The sequence below is a fragment of the Canis aureus genome, chromosome X (genome assembly GCF_053574225.1).
Source record: "Canis aureus isolate CA01 chromosome X, VMU_Caureus_v.1.0, whole genome shotgun sequence".
NCBI lineage: Eukaryota > Metazoa > Chordata > Mammalia > Carnivora > Canidae > Canis > Canis aureus.
In genome coordinates this window covers 110529570-110548906 of record NC_135649.1, presented here as the reverse complement: position 1 = coordinate 110548906, position 19337 = coordinate 110529570, and the positions used below count along the sequence as shown (strand labels likewise).

General features: G+C 50.4%; 1 protein-coding gene and 1 long non-coding RNA gene across 13 annotated transcripts in view; both read right to left on the bottom strand.

The window, feature by feature from the left end:
- The window catches only part of RAI2 (retinoic acid induced 2), a 388350-nt gene that overhangs the window by 45646 nt on the left and 323367 nt on the right, over positions 1–19337 (bottom strand). The window contains exon 1 of one of the 12 annotated variants that reach the window (XM_077889286.1): positions 14943–15146. The exons of 10 other annotated variants lie outside the window; for them this stretch is intronic. The gene's annotated coding sequence lies outside the window, so the exon portion shown is untranslated. Of the gene's footprint in view, positions 1–14364; positions 14607–14942; positions 15147–19337 lie in introns of those variants that run through there. One more of the 12 variants, XM_077889283.1, reaches the window with a different exon arrangement.
- Positions 10178–14270, bottom strand: LOC144307801 (uncharacterized). Its single transcript, XR_013374511.1, has 3 exons — positions 14016–14270; positions 10623–10798; positions 10178–10476 (listed from the first exon to the last, which is right to left on the bottom strand). It is a non-coding gene; the product is annotated as an uncharacterized LOC144307801 (long non-coding RNA).

Genomic DNA, 19337 nt, shown 5'->3' with positions numbered 1-19337 from the left:
AACCAGCCCAGCTGCCCGTGTTAAGACATGTCCCCTGGCGAATGGAACGACCAGCTCACCCCGGCTTGCCCAGGAATGCCCAGGTTTTAAAGCTGAATCTCATGTCTCCAGAACCCTCTCAATCCTGAGCAAACGAAGGACAGTTGGTCACCCTGGTGGCAGGCCATCAGCCAACTCTTCTCCTCCAGCTGGGCCCAGTCAAGGCGTGAACTGGCGGGATTACTCTGTGCCCCCCACCGCTTACAAATTCTGGCCTATTTAAAGTACATGAATTTGGAAAGTATATTTAAAGCTGCTGACTGAAGGTGCTCTGGCTGTTGACTGTATCTGTCAGGTTTTCCTTTTCTCCCCCATTTTTTGGCCCATTCACTGTTTTCAACACACTCTCTTCGGAATTTGGGGCTCAGATGATTACATGGGCCAATGCCAAGAGTGTCTGCTCACTCGCCTGACTGCAAAGGGAGGGAGGCCCCAGATGCCCAATCTCTCCCCTCTCCTGAGTTCCCTGGCCCGTCAAGGGGCCTAAACGACAGAAACCAGTGTGTTATCATTTACTCTACCTACCAGCCATTACCCAATCCCATAGCCGGCCTCCTAAAAGCTTCTACAGTCCAAGCACTTGCCTCCACCGCTATGCTGCTTCAGTTCAAGGTCACTGCTCTCTGGGATTACTGCAACAGAGCCCTTTTTTGGGTCTTCCTTCCCTCCTGCCCCAGTTCATTCTCCACTAGGACAAAAAACCAAACACAGAGAGTAGATAAAGTCACTGGCCTCTATGAAAGTGTTCAGGATAAAGTTCAAGTTCTTTCTCAAGACTAACAAGACTCACTACCATCTGGGCCCCACCCACCTTTTCTGCTCATCATCCACAAACTCCCTTTCCTCATCTACAAATTAAAGTAGCTATTCCAAAACATTTCTGTGTGGTTTAAGTGGGAACACGTGTATTAGATTCCAGGCCAGGTGCTTCAGCTCCATCGTGGATTTGGAAAACCTGAAGTTCTTCACACCATCCACGCAAGTGGTAAAAAGGAATAGGACAGGGGCACCCAGGTGGTGCCGTTGGTTGGACACCCAGCTCTTGGTTTCCGTTCAGGTTGTGAGCTCGGGATTGTGGTGAGATCGAGCCCTGTGTCGGGCTCTGCACTCAGTGTGGAGTCTGCTTGAGATTCCCGATCTCCCTCTCCCTCTGCCCCTCCTCCTGGCTCACAGGCTCTCTCTCTAAAATAAATAATCTTTTTTTTTTTTTAAAGAAAGGAAAAGGGCATTTGGCATTGGTCACTACACAGATGGAGGCAAGCAACAGATTTCAAGGAAGGAAAGAAACATCCCATACAACTGAGGGATGAAGAGCTTCATGTTCTAAATGTCCCAAATAGAGTTGAGGATAGGTCCAGTTGACTGGAGGAAAGTGGGTCTTAGCCCTGATGAGTGGTGATGACAGAGACAAGAGGGGTGGGGGGTGGGGCCCACTGGGGAGCTCTGGTTTGCCGAACTCTTTCATGGGGAGATGGCACAGAGCTAAGTGAGATGACGGAAGTACTCAAATCAGGAAATTGACATTTCACCACCGATTAACAGGGACACAACCCCTATAATAGCAGAAATGGGCCTGGAGTTCACGCCTTTGAAGACTCGCTTTTGGAAAAAGATAAACTGGGAGAAATTTGTGTGTTTGTACTTTTTTGTATGAAACATATTACCAGCATCTAAGTGCTACAGAGCACATTGCCAGGAGCCAAGGAGGGCTGGGTTGTCAAACATGGTGATTAAAATGAACTTTAGGAAGTGCCGCCTGGCTCAAGAGAATGAAGGCTGGTTTGAGACCAAGCCACAAAAAAAGACACATGATTCCTACTCTCCAAAAACGAAACAACTACAACAACAAAACAAAGAGGGAAAACAGTGAGAGAAAAGAACAGGCTCCATGGGAGAAAACACAGAAGATCTGTGCACACTTAGACAAAAAGTGATTCCACATTGCTCTTTTATTTTATAAATATTCATAAGAAAAACAGCCTAACAGCTACTTTCATGAGTAATCTCAGCTACTTCTTTACACCTGCCTTTAACAAAAAAAAAAAAAGAAAGAAAAAACAAGAACAACATTCTCAGGACTGCTGAAAGCTACATCAAGAGCCAAGGTGGCCAACAGGACAGTCCCCTATCTAGGGGCCTCTCCGGGCCCCCTGGCCGTTCACACCCCCTCACCTCCAATCCTGCCCCAGGGCAAATGGCCTTTGCCTTCCAACAGGGACACAGACTTTAGGACGAAGACACAAGGGCGGGGGGACCCGGGTCTGTTACCTGTCTGCTTCACCTGCCTTGTTTTTTTCGTTCCTAGTTAACTTTTTCCGCTGCTGTTTAATTGCAGAGAACAGCAGACTGGACAACAAATGGGCTTATCTGTCCAGACTTCTGTCACATCAGATAATTCCTAGAGATCATGCCTCTTCCTTCACCACGCCTGGCGCTCCATCCCCTCTCCCAAGGAGCCCCAAACTAAAATGAACACATTCCAGAAGAATCGCCAAGGGAGTGATCAAACCTAACTGTGGCCCAAATAAAGCTGGGGCTGGTGGAGGGCCAGGTCTCCAGGGCAGCAGCAGGAAGAACGCTTCTCCCCACTCGTCTGAGCCAGCGACCACTGCTCTCCGCGTACCAGAAGCTAACAGTGAACCCCAGGCCACGCCACTGGAGGATGCAGGAGTTAGTCCTTAAGCCCAGGCAGATAATGTTCAACCAAGTGCCCTGGCACCAGCAGCACCAGGGAAATTGTTAGAAATGCAAATTCTTGGGCCCCACTCCGGACCTGCTCCAGGGGTTGGTCCCAGGAATGTGTGGTTTAGCAAGCCCTCCAGGTGGTCTGCATGCACACTGGTCCGCAGGCCTCTGAGAAAGGGAGGACGATGTCGGACAGCTGGGAGCAGAAGGGCAGAAGGGCAGAAGGGCGCGGTGGAATGAGCACGCTCTACAGCTGCGCTGCCCACTACAGTAGCCACTGGCCCTGTGCAAATTCTAAAATTTAGAATTTTAAAAAGGAAAGATAAACATTCATAATCTCACTTAAAATGTGGAATTAAAAAAAAAAAGCCAAACTCATAGGAACAGAGTAGAATGGTGGTTATCAGAGGCCCAGATGTGGGGGGAAAGGGGACACTTTTTTTTTAAAGAAAGAAGAAAGAACGTAGCCTCGTGGTTGCCAGGGACTGAGGGGAGGGGACCTGGGGCATTACCCTTTAATGGGTACAGAGACTCAGTTTGCAAGATGAAAAGAGTTCTGGTGATAGATGGTGGTGACAAATGCACAACATTATGAATATACTTAATACCACTTAACTATACACTTAAAATGCTAAAGAAAAAAATTAAAAAGAAAATGAATTAAAAATTAAATTTAAAAGTCAGGTCTCAGCCACACTAGTCACACTTCTAGCACTCAACAGCAACCTCTAGCTAGTGGCTACCATATTGGACAGCCAGTGTCTTACCACATGGTATACGTCTAGTGTAGAATGGAAGTTCTATTGAGCCAGGCTGTAGAGAATCCTAGTTCTACCTCTATAGGCTGTGTGACCTTGTGTAAGCTACTAACCCTCTCTGAGCCCTGCCTGACTCCTCCTGTATGAATTGAAACTCATAGTATTTGTCTATCTTATTAAGGTTGTTACAAAGCTGGAAATATAATAAATGTAAATCTCCTGGGACAACTGGCCAGCCTATAGCAGAAGCTTGATAAACGATAGGTAATGTTGTTGTTATTATGATTTTATGAGCAACCATGGAGATATTTCCTAATGGAATGGCCAGTCTGCGTTGGCTAGGATAGACTCTTTCCACTATGTTTCAACTGCAATTTTCAGAGCCTGTGGAAGTGGCTCTATTTTCAGCAGCAGAAGTCAGCAGTACCATCCTGAAGCAATACCCACTTGTCGGCAGGCCGGAAAAGTGGCCTCCTCATCCAGAAGCAGTATGTAAGAGATCTGTAGTCAGGCTACAATTCTTGAAGCTAGAGAGCCTCATTTTGTGTGGGACTTGCTTTGCTTTGCTTGCTCTTTCCTTTCTCCCTTTCTCCCTTCCTTCTCTTCCCTTCCCTTCTGTAAACCATGAATGTCACGATCCCTGGGATGGTCCATTACATTAGACTCAAGGCTTCAGTGTTCTTCATCTAGAAAGATGCCCAAGAGACCTTGTAACCTTCTTGCAAATCTCTTCCCATATAAGAAAACAAATGAAACCCAGAGTAATTGTACAACCCAGAGGCATTCTCCCGACTGAAGGCCAGTCACGACAGGGAGAATGGACTGGGAAAAAGGCAAGAGGGCTTCGTACGTGGAGTTTTATTTTAAATAATCAGGAAATAGGGAGTCACTGAATGTTCTTAAGCTGGGATGACAAGGCTGGAGAGTTTTATCGAGAGGGAGAGCAGCTGGGGGAGCGAGGACAGGAGTACAGCAGACCAGTAAAGAGACCAGGGCCACACCTGGGTGAGACCTGCTGAGGCCTGCTGGCTCATGGAGCAGTGGGCAGGGCTGAGGAGAGGAGGGAGGTGGGTGGAACCCATGTGAGCTGGCAGCAGAGTTGAAAACAGAATCCGGGATGAAAGGTCCAGGCTCCCAGAGCCCAGGCTGCACGCTCAGATGTTATGTCCAAGAGGCCAGTGTTCCCTTTCCAACTCCTCTGGAGACAGGACTCTGCTTCACGTGGGCTCTGGACAAAGCCAGCTCCCTGCAGTTGATGGGTCGGAAGAGTCGAGTAAGGGAACTCAGAGCAGGGCTCTTGCTCAGGTTGGTTTTTCTGGCTTAGGAATCATAACAAAGGCTTCCCTTCATAAGCTACTTGGGCCTCCCGGGTGAATCCCAGACATTCTAACGTTCTGGATGAGTAACGTTCGAAAAAATGGAGGATCCAACATGAAATTGGACAACTTCTGACTTTGTCAAAAAAGATGTTAAGCTGCAAATGCCAGGTACTTCCTTGACCATTCATAAAGAGACACTAACACCAAGAGAAGCAGGAAAGGCCATTTTAGAATAAAGGACAGTTCTGTGAAATGGAAAAGGTTTATTAGCTTTAAAAAAGAAACTCACTACATTTTCACTTTTCTTTCATTTCACCGAGAATGGGTAGAAATTTTGTCCCATGTCTGGTCTGTGGGGACCAATGGCTTATGGAACATTGCAGAACGGTCCCCTGTGTGGTTTGGGCTGTAAGAATCAGCCTGGATGACCCCAAATCCAGCTGCCCAGCTCCTAAGAGCAAAAATAAAGCTTGAGGTTTCTTGGTACGGGTGTGTCCAGCCTTCTTAAAATGCAAGTGATAAGCCACAAAGGATCCTAGGACAAATGCTCTCAGATTGATATTTTCACATTCAGTGATTTCATATTTAGTCTAGCGGGTTAGTGATTTTCTTTTTCCTAAAGGGAAATTGTAGCCAGAGCTAATTGCTCAATCTGAAATATATCTGGACATTGTTTAGATGTTGGAAAGGAAACAGTGATGTTGGAGAGATTTAACAAAAAGAGGGGCATTAGTTTAGAAAGAAAAGCAAATGTAAATTAATAGAAAACGTAGCCCCGAATGATTTCCGAAGCTCTGATGTACGTAGCCAAAGAGAGGAGCACCCCTATTTTGAGCTTTCCTTGGTATTTTCCCTATTTCTAAAATGCAAAAGGAAATTCAGCAGCACAGGCCCAATCCATTCCCATCCATTGATCTGTTGGCCAATCAATGGCCATCGTAATCTGAAAAAAAAAAAAAAAAAAAACCAAACACCAGTTTCTACGAACCTTTCCAAGCAAGGCCGTGTTCAGCTAAGCTTAATAAAGAGAAAAACAGCAAGGACCATCTGGAAAACACTCTTCCGGAGTCGCGAAAGATAGTGGCAGCCTTTGCCCAACCTGCTATAAATAAGTGTCTCAGGAAAAAAAACACCCGATTTTCAAATCTGTTTCTACTTAATACAGCTGCAATGGAGTTTATTTAGCTTTTCCCTATAGCAGGAGGACTGTTTGCATTTTTATGACAAGGGTCTAAATGTGTTTCACAGCCACTGCCACTGCCATTATTTTGAGGAACAACACACCACTTGGACCTGTCTGTCTGCTTCTGCGGCACACGGCGGTGGCCCCGGTGGCCTCTGCGCCACCACCCTGGCCTCCGAAGCCCAGATTTACGGTCGTGTTTCCTCTCCCCGGGCCGCAGCCGCCCCCCAGGCCCGGCCGCGAGGGCCGCGCGGGTCCCCTGCACCGAGCTCACTGCCCCCTCCGGCGGCCGGGGTGTCCCGGGGCGCAGCTGGCACGCGCCAGGGACGCCAGGGACGGCTGAGCCCGAGCCCCGGAGCTCCTCAGGCCGCCGCGGCCACCGCGCCAGCCCCCGCGCCCAGCCCAGCCCAGCCCAGCCCCTGGCGGCCCCCTGACCTCGGGGCACCTGCCCGGCTCACAGCACCCACCTCTCCGGTCCCCCTCGGGGCCTCCGGGCCATCGCGCTTCCTTCTGGGCTTTACCCCCCACCCCACCCCCGCCTTCCCCTCTAGCCCCCCTGGGCTCCCCCAGAAAGGCCTTGGCGGTGCACCTGCCGCCGTGCCCGCAGGCAGCACCGGGTCGGCCGCCCGAGGGAGCCCTGCTGACTTCTGCTCCCCAAGCGGAACTGCTGCAAGGAAACAAATGTGTGTGCGAGGGAGAAAACTGGCAGGGATGGCGAGGACCACCTAAATTCGAAGGTCCCATAATCCTGAAAAATGCCCCATCTCCCCACCATTGACATTCTCTCTCTGAACAGGACTGGAAAGCACAGAAATTAGTGGCGGGTAAAGGGTGGCCACAATCCGAAATGAGTCTATTCCAGTGCTACGCGCAGAGCTCTCCCAAGTACACTAAAGGGCTAAATTAATTGGCTCAGGCTTAAGATGCTACAGGAGAAATGACAGTGGAGAGGGGGTGGGGTAGACGCAGATGCCTGGTGGCTTTGAAGGCATGCCTGAATCGGGTGCATATGAAAAAGAAATTGGGGAGGAATAAACCGGCTCTCTTTATGAAAAGCCAGAAAAGCCCTCAGTTATTACAAGTGTACCCCCAGTTACCTATGCCTTATTCAGTTGCCTGCCTTAAAAAAAAAAAAAAGAGCTCTTGTGCTTATACAATCTTACAGACTTTTCCACCAACCTTAGAGTGAAATCAGGCACATGACCCACTTCCAACTGTTAATTCGTTGCCCGCCCCCCGAACAGTATACGTAAAAATCGGGGGGACAAATTGTGTCTTTTATTATTTCAAGCTCAAGTTGCCAAAACCCACAAATTACTTATTAAACCTTGGCCTAGACCAATGTTTCTCAACCAGGGGCGATTTTGTCCCAGAGAGGACATTTGGTGAGGTCTGGAGACATTTTTGGTTGTCACAACTGTGGTGGCAAGGAGTGATGCTACTGGCATCTAGCGGGTAGAGGCCAGAGAGGCTACTAACATCCAACAGTACACAGGTCCCCTGACCCCAACAAAAAAAAATCTGGCCTAAAATGTCAACAAGGTGGAGAAACAAGGCCAAGCTGGAGAAACTGTGCTCTATATACAGCCAAATACGCCTAGCCTTTAATATTCCTATCACTGGCAGTCATCATAGGGAGAAGACGTGGTTTTCTTTGAAATCTAAGGTTGGTTTACATATTTGTTAGCTTAGGACATGTTTGTTCCTTTTCAAATAAATGCCGTAGGTTCTCAGTCTGAACCTAGGAACCTTAAATACTGTGAAGAGGGGCACCCGGGTGGCTCAGTTGATTCAGTGACCGACTCATTTTTCAAAAATATTTATTTTTTTGAGGGGGAGGGACAGAGGGAGAGAATATTCAAGCAGAACCCTCCCCACTGAGCATGGAGTCTGACTGACATGGGGCTTAATCCCACCAGCCATGAGATCATGACCTGGGCTGAAACCAAGAATCAGACGCTCAAGCTACTGAGCCATCCAGGTGCCCCTAAGCATCTGACTCTTGGTTTCAGCTCAGGTCATGATCTCGGGGTTGTGAGATTGAGCCCCGTGTCGGACTCCATGCTGGGCATGGAGGCTGCTTGGGATTCTCTTTCTCCCTCACTGCCCCTCCACTTCCCCTCCCCACCTTGCTCTCTCTTCCTAAAAAAAAAGAGAGAGAGAGAGAGAGAGAAAGACCATGATGATGGCAGGGGTAGACAGGGTGCATTTGAAATGCATATTTCATCAGGCTAAATGGATGGAAATTAATATCCCATAAAATAAAATGATTATCTAGTTATGTCCCATACAAAACCAAGATCAATACATCGTATCTTACTTAACCTGCAATTAGAGTTTAAAAAAAAAAAAAAGAAAATAAGGAAATGCCACTCTTTTCCATTTCTTGCTAGCTGGGTATGCATTTCTGAACATGAGGCATTAAAAAACAAACAAGCAGACAAAAACCTTTTTTTTAAAGCAGATTTTTTTTTCCCACAGCATAAAAAGCTTCCTGAATCATTTCTTTTTATTTACTGTAGATTCCATCCTTCTCGGTGAGCAAAACATGCAGCCCATTCTCTTGGCTACGCCTGCCTGGCTTTCCAAATGCCCTCAAAACTGGGATGATGAATCATATACTTTGGCCCCACTGTGTCAATTAATAGTAAGCAAAGAATCCCACACAGCCAAGACAGGACTTTCGGCCTGCTGTTGTGTGCCTGTGGGAGGGCGGGGCTGGGGGTGGGGGTCCCTCAGCCAATTGCTTCCAGAGGGTCTTGAGAGCAGGTGTTGAGATCCTCTGAAATTCCTGCAGGTCTAGAATACTCTGTGTGGCTCTACAAGGCCGCTGGCACGGGGTGGGCTTTGGTCAGGAGGGATGTGTGGTCCTGGGGTCGGCCTAGGGCTTCCAGGCTCGAGCCATGAAGGACATAACGGTGACAGCTACACCACTTCGACCCCCGGCGGCCACCATGCCTTCCCCTGAATTATAAGGCAGAAGTGGCCATACGCACAAAAGCAAAAATAACAACAACGACAAAAACGCCCAAGCACAGCCAGTCTTGGCTGCCAGCGAGGCCCGAATCTGCTGCTGAAAAAGAACAGTTGCTACAGTGCAGCTGGAGGAGCTTTTCCAGGGAACTGGTAATACCCTGGCTGTTAATGAATTATTTTTCGCCAGAATGTCGGATTCTTCCTGTGCTCCAGTAAACAGTCTGCTTCTGCCATGGGAAACAAAACCAGCTCCTTCCGAGGCGCTCAAGGGGGTCAGCCAAGGGTCCCCTGTGGGGGCAGCCCCCTCAGGAGCCAGAGCCACGGGGCCTGACCCATAAATCACCGCAGCCCCAAGTTCACTGTTCCAGCTCTTTCCGCCTACTTGGGCCATGCCCGGCTCCCAGGGAAGGGCCCAGGAGGTCCGCGGTGCCCACTGAGCCCTGGCCGTCCCCAGGAACTGTCCGTCCATCAGGTTTCCTCATCTGCAGCACCGGGGTGTGTGAGGTGGGGCTTGGCTTCCCTGCATTTACTCTGTCTCTCTCACAGAAACGGTATCTGTCTCCTCACTCTTGTTTCCATCAAGGTGTCAGGAAACAACTATGTGCATCCTCTTCTTCCTTTCTCCTTCTCTGAGATTGGCTCCAGCCCCAAATAACCCACTGTCGCCACTGGGGTGTCTACTTGGGACACTGTTCTCACAGCACAAATCCCCAGGAAGGATATTCTTAGACCAGGCGTCGAGAAAAGCAGGTGCTCGGGGGAGACACAGCTCTCCGGTGGACCAGGACACCAGCCTGGTGTGGGGAGAGGTGGAGGGGAGGAGAGGAAAGGGCTCACTGTGTTCAAGCCGGCCCTGCCCATCCTCACGCCTGCCTTGCTCTCTCACCTCCATCAAGTCTGGGGAGCCCACATTCCTCAGGGGAGCTTGACTGAGCGAACATGCTCGAGGATGGGCTTGGCCAGGCACACCCCTCCAAGAGACGCCTTAGCCACCGAAAATCAAAGTTGCCTGATGCCAGGCTGTTGTGGCCACTGAGTCGGCCCATGCCTCTCACCTGCCATGGAGACAAAGGGTGCTTATGCCCCCTAAAACATCTAGAGGTACTATGAGGTTGAAGGCACAGGCTGGTGTTTAGTTTGCTCTAGACAAGCGCTGCCTAATAGAAATAAACGTGCCACTTAAAAGTTTCGGGTAGACACATTAAAAAGATTAAAAGAAAGAGGTGACATTCATTTTAATATTGTAGCTTATTTGACCAACATATTGAAAATATTATCATTGCACTGTGTGATCGATATGAAAATTATTAATGAGCTGTTTTGCATTCTTTTTTTTGTGCTAAGTCTTAGCACACACGAATGTCATCCTTATTGCACATCCTACTTTGGACTGGCCACCTTCTGATTACTAATAGCCACATGTGACTTGTGGCTACTGTATGGGATGGTGCAGATAATGGGACATTTCCATCATCATAAAAGGCTCTGTTAGACAATGCAGCGCAAGACCAAAAACCTGTGGGAAGAAAGAGTGACAGGTGAGAGCAGGGTGAGCCATCAAATTATTGGAGCAAAGAATCACAGCAGAAATCGGAATCGCAAGGATTGGGATATTCTAGAAGCCCAGTGGGCTTTCATGAGAGGCCCAGGGCCCATGCTTACATTGTGGGGGGCTGCCCCACAGCAGCGGGAAGGCCAGCGAGTATAATCATTACTCAAGGCATCTGCTGGTTGAGCCTCCTCCATCTTAGCTTTTCTGATCTGTCCAAGGCAGGGGCTGGGGCAGAAGATCACCAAAGTCACGTACGTTCTTTCAATAACAATTCTGGGTTTGCAATCTAATTTGGTGAAGCAGATAAAGAAACATGATCAAATTACATGCGCCTGCGTTTGCGCATGTATGTGTGTCTGTGCATGTGTTCTTGGCTGGAGGGAGAAGGAGGGTCATGTGCAAAATCCAGAAGTACAAATGCAACCACCAAAATCACCTCCTCACCGGCCGCCATCAGAACACAGGAGAGCAGTAGGCTCAAGAGGCTCATGAAAAAATTTGGAGCTACAAAGGAGATGCCTTGAGTCTAGAAAGAACGAGATGATGGGGATCCAGGCAGATGAACAGGTGGGAGGGAGAAGTGGTAATCAGAGGCATCCTCCAAAGACAAGAGCAGCCAACTCTATAGCAAGGATGGCACCCTGATCCCCGTACCAGGCTTAATTCAGAATCCCACACAGGCTTTTGTGCAGGGGAGAGAGAGTACAATTAGCCATCTTTCCCCTTCCTTGAGAGCCTCATTCTCTGAGGTTCCCCCGCATATTCTGATCAGGGAGGCAAGAGAATCATACATGGATTCAAATCCTGATTCTTCCAGCGGCTCCAGAGTTTCTAGCGGGTTAAAGGCTACCATCTGGTTGGAAAGGGGCTAAGGGACTTGCTTACAGGATGCATTTGTGTGGTAAGACGTCATCTCATTTTTATTGAGAGTGTATTTATGCTAGAGATAGTTAAGGTCAGATATACTTCAGCCATCCTTTGGTCCTACCCCTGACCTCGCGCTAATTATTTAACCTGTCTTAGCTCAGTTTCCTCATCTATAAAAACGGGAATGTTCTCGCCCATATCACATGAACTTGTCGCCTTGGACCTACCCCAAGCTAGAAATAGAGCATGACACCAGGAACTCCAAATCTCCAAATATAAAAATCTCTGGATTTCTCCCTGCCGAGCGTCCCTTGACAATGACTTACAGCTGCCGCCCTACCACCATTCACTCCATCAGCTCCATCACTTAGTCACTCAACTCTTATTTATCAAGCAACAGTTGGGTGTTGGAAATCCCAAGATGACGAGGCATTGTGTTTCCATCTGAAATAGTCTGCGACTACCTGGGGTCTATCTACTTGGCACATAAGCATGTACCCTGGCTGACTAGGCTGCCTCACCGGTAGGCTCCCCGCCTCCCCAAGTTAGGGACCATATTTTGTGAATGTGTAGGGGCTGAGGGCTCTGGCCTTTGGGAGAAATAAATAAGAGACTTGGAAGAGGGGTTAGAGGGACAGGTTGCCCCTTTAATTCATAACCACCGAAGTCTGGACTCAGACATGTGACTGGAAGATTCCTTATCTATAAAATAATGCCTCCATCACATCGTGGTTTCCCACATGTGAAGTGTTTGGCAGACAGAGGGCAACGACAAATGGTAATTCCTTTCCCAATTTATGTCCCTCCACTATCCTCTTCTCCCCCGGATCGAAGGTTAGGGAAGGAGCCAGAGAACACACACTTGCTATTTTCTTATTGTAGATTGCACGTACAGGATACCTCCATTCAGGATGGGAGGGAGGTGGGGAGGCCAGTCCTATCTAGCTTTTCGGGGGGCTGTAGCTAGAGCCGAATCTGTTCTCCTAGTGCTACAGCACTCCCAGCAACACTTCGTCACACACCTCTTACATCTCCTTTTTCTTGCTTGCTTTTCAGAGGCCCTGTCTCAGAGGCTGTTTTCTGGCTACAAGACTTTTTATTTTTTTTACAGTTCCTACCCAACTGCCCACCAACCAAGTTCTTACACTGGCAACCGGCCTCACCTGGAAAGCTGTTTCCTCATTTTTTCCTGAGATGGGCAGGTTTTCCTAGGGCCAAACCTCAACAGCTGGAAGTCTGGTGCTTCTTTGCATGATAAAGGACCCCCCATGGTTCCATGGGCTCGTGCCAAAGCGGCCAAGTACCCCAAGTTCAGTCTGACTTGGCTCACGGTGCCTGGGCTGCCTTGGAATGCCTCTAGTGGGCATCAGTCACGATGAGACACAAGTGGCCATTTGTAGGATATTTCTGGGGGGAGGGGATTCCGGGATGGGTGGGTGGCCTCTGAGGGCTTCTAAGGAGCAGAGGGATGCCACCCGGTTTATGATTCCGTGCCTTCCAGCCCACCCCCGACTTCTGAAAGTGGCACAGCTGCCCGTGTTCCTCTTTGAGAAGAAAACGCAAATGATCAAACGGCGGGTGGGGGCATAATGCTGCCCTGGCGAGTGGCTCCCACACACTAGCCTCCCCACTAGTGTCCTCCCGCGCCACCACCCCTCTCCTGTAACAAAAGCACATCACGACACATTTTCAAAGTTACCATTAAGTAAGTCTCTTGATCAATCAACAAACGATACTGAAGACTCCAAAGGGGGAAGAGAGCCACCTAGACAACACTGGGAAAGATTCCCTGGGAAAAGCACAAAAAAAAACCTTGCGAGATGCATGCAAGGCTAAGAATTGTTTTCTCCCTGCTGGCTGCTTTCCTCTCTGTTCTAAAGAGAAGCTTCCAAAAGCAGCTAAATAAAGGGATCACACCAGAGGATGAGAGATAATGCTAAACCAACAAAAACAAAGACCCAAATGAAACAGAGCGAGCCATGAGAATCCGCGGTTATCAAAACTTTGTTTGGCCGTATCTATTTATCATCGCTGCACACCCGGGCTCTGCGGAATATCATTCTGTTGATGTCACTTATGCTCAGCAAAATATTTACACATCCTTAAAAACGCCAGATGAGGGGGGCCGGCCGCAAGGCGCCCCTCGAGCCCCACCGCCAGGGGCTGGGCAGAGCGTGAGATGGGGGCACGATGGGGGGTTGGGGCGGCTGCAGCGGGCACAGGTGAGAGCTACCGACAGTTCCCCGAACTCGGCCACCCAGGAGCTGCGCTCGGCCCTGCCCACGTCTCCCCTACCTGAGTCTGCGAGAAGCAGCCACATCCCCGACATGGTGTCAGCTCCTCCTCCTCCTCCTCCTCCTCCTCCTCCTCCTCCTCCTCCTCCTCCTCCTCCCCCTGCCTTTCTCATTGATTAAGTTCTCAAACCATTGTTAAAGCCGGGTCGCTTCTCCCTGGAAAACTGGGCTGAATTCATTACGCTTTCCCCTGCCACAAAAGGAATATTCATAAAAGTTTGGCAGGCCGAAAGGGAGGCCGAGCGCTCGCCACCGGGTGGGTGACAATCCGCTCGTCCGGAGCCACCTTCCTCGTCCGTGCCCCGCCGCCCAGTGCATCCATCCGCCGTGCCCCAAACCTACTCCGGGGACTCCTGATAGGGAGACACAAAGCAGCAGCTGTTTGGCAACATCTCGACCCCTCGGCGGCAAGTGTGGGGGGTGCCATTTCCCCACCCAGGCGGGGCTTCCGAACAATAGTCGGGCTTTAAGGGCGACCAAGCAGGCGCGCGGAGCACAACCCCAAGCCCGAAACCGCCGGCGCGGAGCGGAGCGGCCAGTCCCCCCGCAGCGAAGGGCGCCGCCGAAACGCACGCAAGAAGCTGCGAGAACGGCGCCCGGTGCCTAACATGGCAGAAAGCCCGCGCCCGTGCGGCCGGCCCGGCTCCGGGCGCCGGGGGGTCGGAGGCTCCGGACGCCGACGCACACTCACCCGGCTTCGGGGCGATGCGGGGCCGGCCGAGCGTCACAAAGACGAGCCCGGCGCGATCTGGCAAAACCCAACTTTCCACCCGGCTCGCCAGGGCCGCCGGATACGTCAACAGAATCCATCTTTCGAAGGGCCTGGAAGGCGCCGGCTTCTCCGGGCCGGGGCAGAGCGGCAGAGCCGCGGGCGGCCCGGTGCGGTGCCCGGGCGCGGAGTCCGCCGCGCGCCGCCCTCTGCGCCGGTGCCAGCGCCCGTGGCGGCCCGAAACCCACTTCGGGGCCCCCGCCCCGCCGGCCGGCGCCGCCTCTCCGGCCCCGCCAGCCAGTGCGCGGCGCCGGGAGCGGGAGCGGGGCCCGGGGACGCCGCACGGGTGGCGGCCGCGGCCCGCGTCCCCGCCCCCGCCCCCGCCCGGCCCTCCCAGCTGGCCCCGGCCTCCGGGCGCCGTCCTGCCCACGGGAGCAGGCCCCTCCCCGGGCGCCGGGCCCCGCCAGGCGCGCCCAGCCCGGCGCGCCCCCTGCGTCCCGGCGGCAGGTCCGCGCGGGGCGGGGGGACCCCGGCCCGCACTGGGGCGCCGCGGCGGCTACCTCGCAATCGCGGCCGCCGCCTCCAGGAAGCCACGGGGTGGTCGCGGGTGCGGGAACTCTCCGGCCTGGCCTCGCCGCCCGCCGCCTGAAGGGGGTGCGCAGCGGTGGGAGCCGCCGTCGCCGCTGTCACCGAGCCGCTGTCGCCGCTGCTGCCGGTTGTGCGTGAGTGTGTGCGCGCCTGTGTCCGGGCGAGTGTGTGTCTGCGTGCGGCGCCCGGCCTTTACTATATACACCAAGGGGTGGGAGGAGGCGGGGAAGGGGAGGGCTTGGGGGAGGTGGCGGAGGAGGGGGAGCAGGAGGGGGGCGAGAGGGTACCCGAGGAGGCGGCGGCGGAGGAGGGACAGGTGATCGCGCCCACGGGGAGGGCGTGGCTGGGGGCGGTGCACGGTGGCAGGAGGAAGGGGCGCCCGAGGCGCGGGCCGGGGGAGGCGGTGCTGGACACCGGGGGGCCGGGGATCCTGCTGCCCACCGGCAGGCCGGGGACCCTTCCACGCCCCAGGATGAAGAAGAGCGAGACCAGAGCCCAGGAGAGACGAAGCGGCTGGCTGATGGAGGCGGGAGGGCCGGGGAGGGCTCGCGATCACCCCCTAAAATGCCACTGTGATACAGGCACAAGGTCCTTCTCACGAGGTGTCACATTATTAAAGACAAAACGAGCCCACAGACGTAATCTAATTTCCACAAACTTGCCTGAGAGGTGTTTTTGTTTATTAGTCTAACATTTCTTAACCACCTGGTGTTTGCCAGACACGGAGGCTAAAACCTGGAGTTACAGAGATGACTGAATATACGGTTGCTCGCCAGTAAATAAGGAATAGGTATTAGCAGCACTAGTGACCGTTTGAAAATAAAATAAAAACCCTGAATCCTATAAATATTTTAAGAGAGCAAAAGAAGCAACTGCACTGGGTTAAGGAATCCCTACAGATGTAGATTTTTTTTTTCTGGAAATAAAAACAGGACGAAGATATTTGAGAGAACGGCAGAGCTGAAGTTATTTGAATCAGAGCAGAGAGCAGTCTAATTCTAGGTCTCCTTTGCGTGATCAATCCTCCATCCCAACACCACGACTAGTAACCATGACCTCCCTCTTGTAGAATTTGGGGTGGCCACACACAATGTGAAAGACATAGAGGGCAGCCTGGCAAGTTTATAATTGCTATGGGAACCTGACCTGGTGTCTGAGAGGTTCTATTCTAACTTTGTTGTGTTGCAAGCATGATGTGGTAGAGACCAGGGCCACATTATGACTTTTGTGGACGCTTTTGCCTTTGTGGGTTCCCTCCTCCATTAAAAAAAACCCTACAAGTTATATTTTACGATTGCATTGGTGTAAAGACAAATATATTAATATTACACGTTAATACATTTTCTTCGACCTAGAAGATCATCTTTTCTTTTGATTTTAAAAGAAATGAAAACATTTCTATGGGCTCCTAAAAGTATTGTGGGCTCCGGGCACTGTGCCTACTGTTCCTAAGAAAGACGCAATCTTGAAGGTACCATTCCTTGATACTGAATTTCCTCCTTCGGGGGGAAAAAAAAACCCAGTTAAATTAAGAAGTACCGAGTTGACATAGAGGCAGAAAGACACACAGTACAAGTTTAAGAATTGATAATAATGAATATCAGCAGAAAGTACCGGTTCCTACTTGTTTTGGTCAGGCTCTTGAGGTCTTAAATCAGCTTCGAGTCATTAATGATACCTGTGGAAATATGTCTGTGAATGTGTCTTCAGCCCTTCCAGTAGCCAAAGACTTCCTCTAGAGATCTCATGACGGTTCTGAATCCTTGGATCAGGTATGTGAGGTCTCTGTTGCCAGGACCTAGCCAGAATACAACTAAAGACACAGCTGGGCAATTATAATTGGGCAAGTTCATGGATGAGAGATCCATAAAGGTTTTGTGTGTGCTGAAGGGGTATGTGTGTATAAGGTAGGGATTGATATCCTGGAAGGCAATTACTAGCCTATTTCTTTTGTTGGCCTCATCACAACCCTGGGTTAATGTTTGATCCTCGCTGGCAGTTGTGATTCATATTTGCTGCCCTTTGAGGAGCTTATGTTTTCAGGAAAGACTATATTGATTCAGATTAATGCATAATAAACAGGCATTATGGTCCCACAGAAGTGTACAGTGGCACCCTTCTGTATTTTCATCGTGACTGCCCTTGCAGAGAGACGGAAAAAAGAGAAGTCCATAATTATAGAGCAGGTCTGGAGCGGGGAGGAGATGTCTGGGACAGAACTAAGACATTAATATGGAAGAATTGTATTCATATGGTTAAAGGGATGCCCAAGAAAATGGAGAGAAGAAAGGATATGCCCAAATAGCAGGAAAGAAACAAAAAATCTTCCAGGGCTGCTCACGGTGATTTTTGAGACCTCTGATTTTAATGATTGGGGATTTTAAGTAAGGACTCGAGAAACTTCCCAGGTCAGATCTGATTCTTTTATCTTATCTATATCTTGCTTTTCTAATACAGCATCTCCTCATGATCTAGTTTTCACATACTTGCCAGATGGATGATTCCTTTATTTATCCAATCAACATCTATTAAGCACCTGTTGTATGCCAGTCACTGAGCTAAGGGCTGCAGTTAGAGAGATGGTTAACATAGGGTTGCTGACCCCAAGGAGCTCAGAGGCTAATAAATGAACTGTTAATGATGCACTGTGACACTATACGGTGCATGAGAAGTTGTCACATGGACTCAGTGAACCCCCAAAGGAGTGGGGCTAGCCTCATGATGGAGAGAGTCGAGAATGGCTTGGGGCAGAGCAGTCAGAAAGGACTGCACAGAGATGGTGACAAGAGCAGAGCATTGAGAAATAAATAGGAGTTTTTCAAAGTAAGGGAAAGACATTACAAATGAAAGGAACTGCAGGCACCAAAGCTCAGATGCACAGCACAATCTGGAGGCTGCAGATATTTTGTGGGACTGGAACAGAGGCTGTGAAGAATAGCAGGGGTGGAGGTGGAGGAGGCTGGGGGGCAGCCGAGGTCCCTGATCTGTCGTTTAAAGGAGCTTTTTTTTTTGTAGTCAACGGGGAGCCAATGAAGACTTTAAGCAAGGGGGTGAACCAAGAAAGAGTTGGGTTGAGGAATGCACACTCTGCTGGTGGGTGTGAAGGGCCAATTGGAGGGAGTGAGGTCAGTAGCAGGAAGACCAGGTGAGAGAGGCTGTGGCAATTATCAGAGTTTGACTCAAGGTAGTACCAGCAGAGATGAAAAGTAAGAACTTGAGTCAAGTTCTACTCAGGCTGCAGAACTGAAAGGATTCAATGATGGAGGAAACAGGAGGAGTTAGGGTCCCTGGCACCAGGCTTTCAGAATTGGTGACAGGGTGGGTTGGGGTGTGGTCAATGCAATAGAGGTCCTAGAGAGAGAAGCAGATTTGGGACTGGCGATGATGAATGCTATATGTTCCCCCAGAAGCAGATCCTGAGACAAGGATTCAAGTGCAGAAAGTTGATTTGGAAGGTGTAGGGAGACACTGGTAGGGGAGTGGGGGAGGCAGACAGAGGGATGGCAGCCAATGGGGATACGTTATCAAGGCCAGTTACCACTGTGAAGCTTAAGTCCATGGGCAAACTCTTGGATATGATACAAAACACCCACTTCAGAACAGTCCCACAAAGAGGAAGCTGGTTGAGGGCTGCCCAGGGAATGCTGGTTTTCTGGCAGTTCTGGCCTGCCACCTAGCATAGGCAGAGAGTCCTTCTCAGGTAGAGAGAGAAGATACCAGCAGCTGGATGTCTGTGGAACACACTAGGATGGTAGCATCCAGGGGATGTGGGTGGAGCACCATCTGTGTCTGCTCCAGGGAGTTCTGGTTAGGGCCTCCTGAGTGGGAAGTGCCCGCTGGGTAACCACATAGACAAGTCCAGTAGGCATGTGCAGGAGCAGAAGGTCAAGATCTAAGCTGAAGACCTAAATTTGGGAGTGGTTGGGTCCCGGATGCTGGCTGAACCAGTGAGTATTAAGCTCTGTGGAAGACATATGTGACTTGAGCTGGTGGCTGAGTCCATCACCCTGTAGTAATGCCGACATGATCTGCATAAACATCACGGTGGGTTTCTCTAAGGAGTGCCAGGAAGCCCTGGGGTTGTGACTCATGGGTGTGAATGTGTCTGGGGAAAAGGGCCCATTGCTTTCAAAAAATTTTTAGGGAATCTATATCTTACTAAATTTGAATCATGTATTTAAAATTGAGAGCCTTTAAAAAAAATTAGTGGTCAATAGTATTTACCACTATAAGTGATCGAGTGAGGCAGGCATCTGAAAACATGATCACAATGCAAAGGGGCAAAAGCTGAAGAAAAAAAATGTGCAAGGGGTAATTAAAGCAGAGGATTGAAATGAAACCCAGGCTTGGGGGAAGAAGATGGAAAG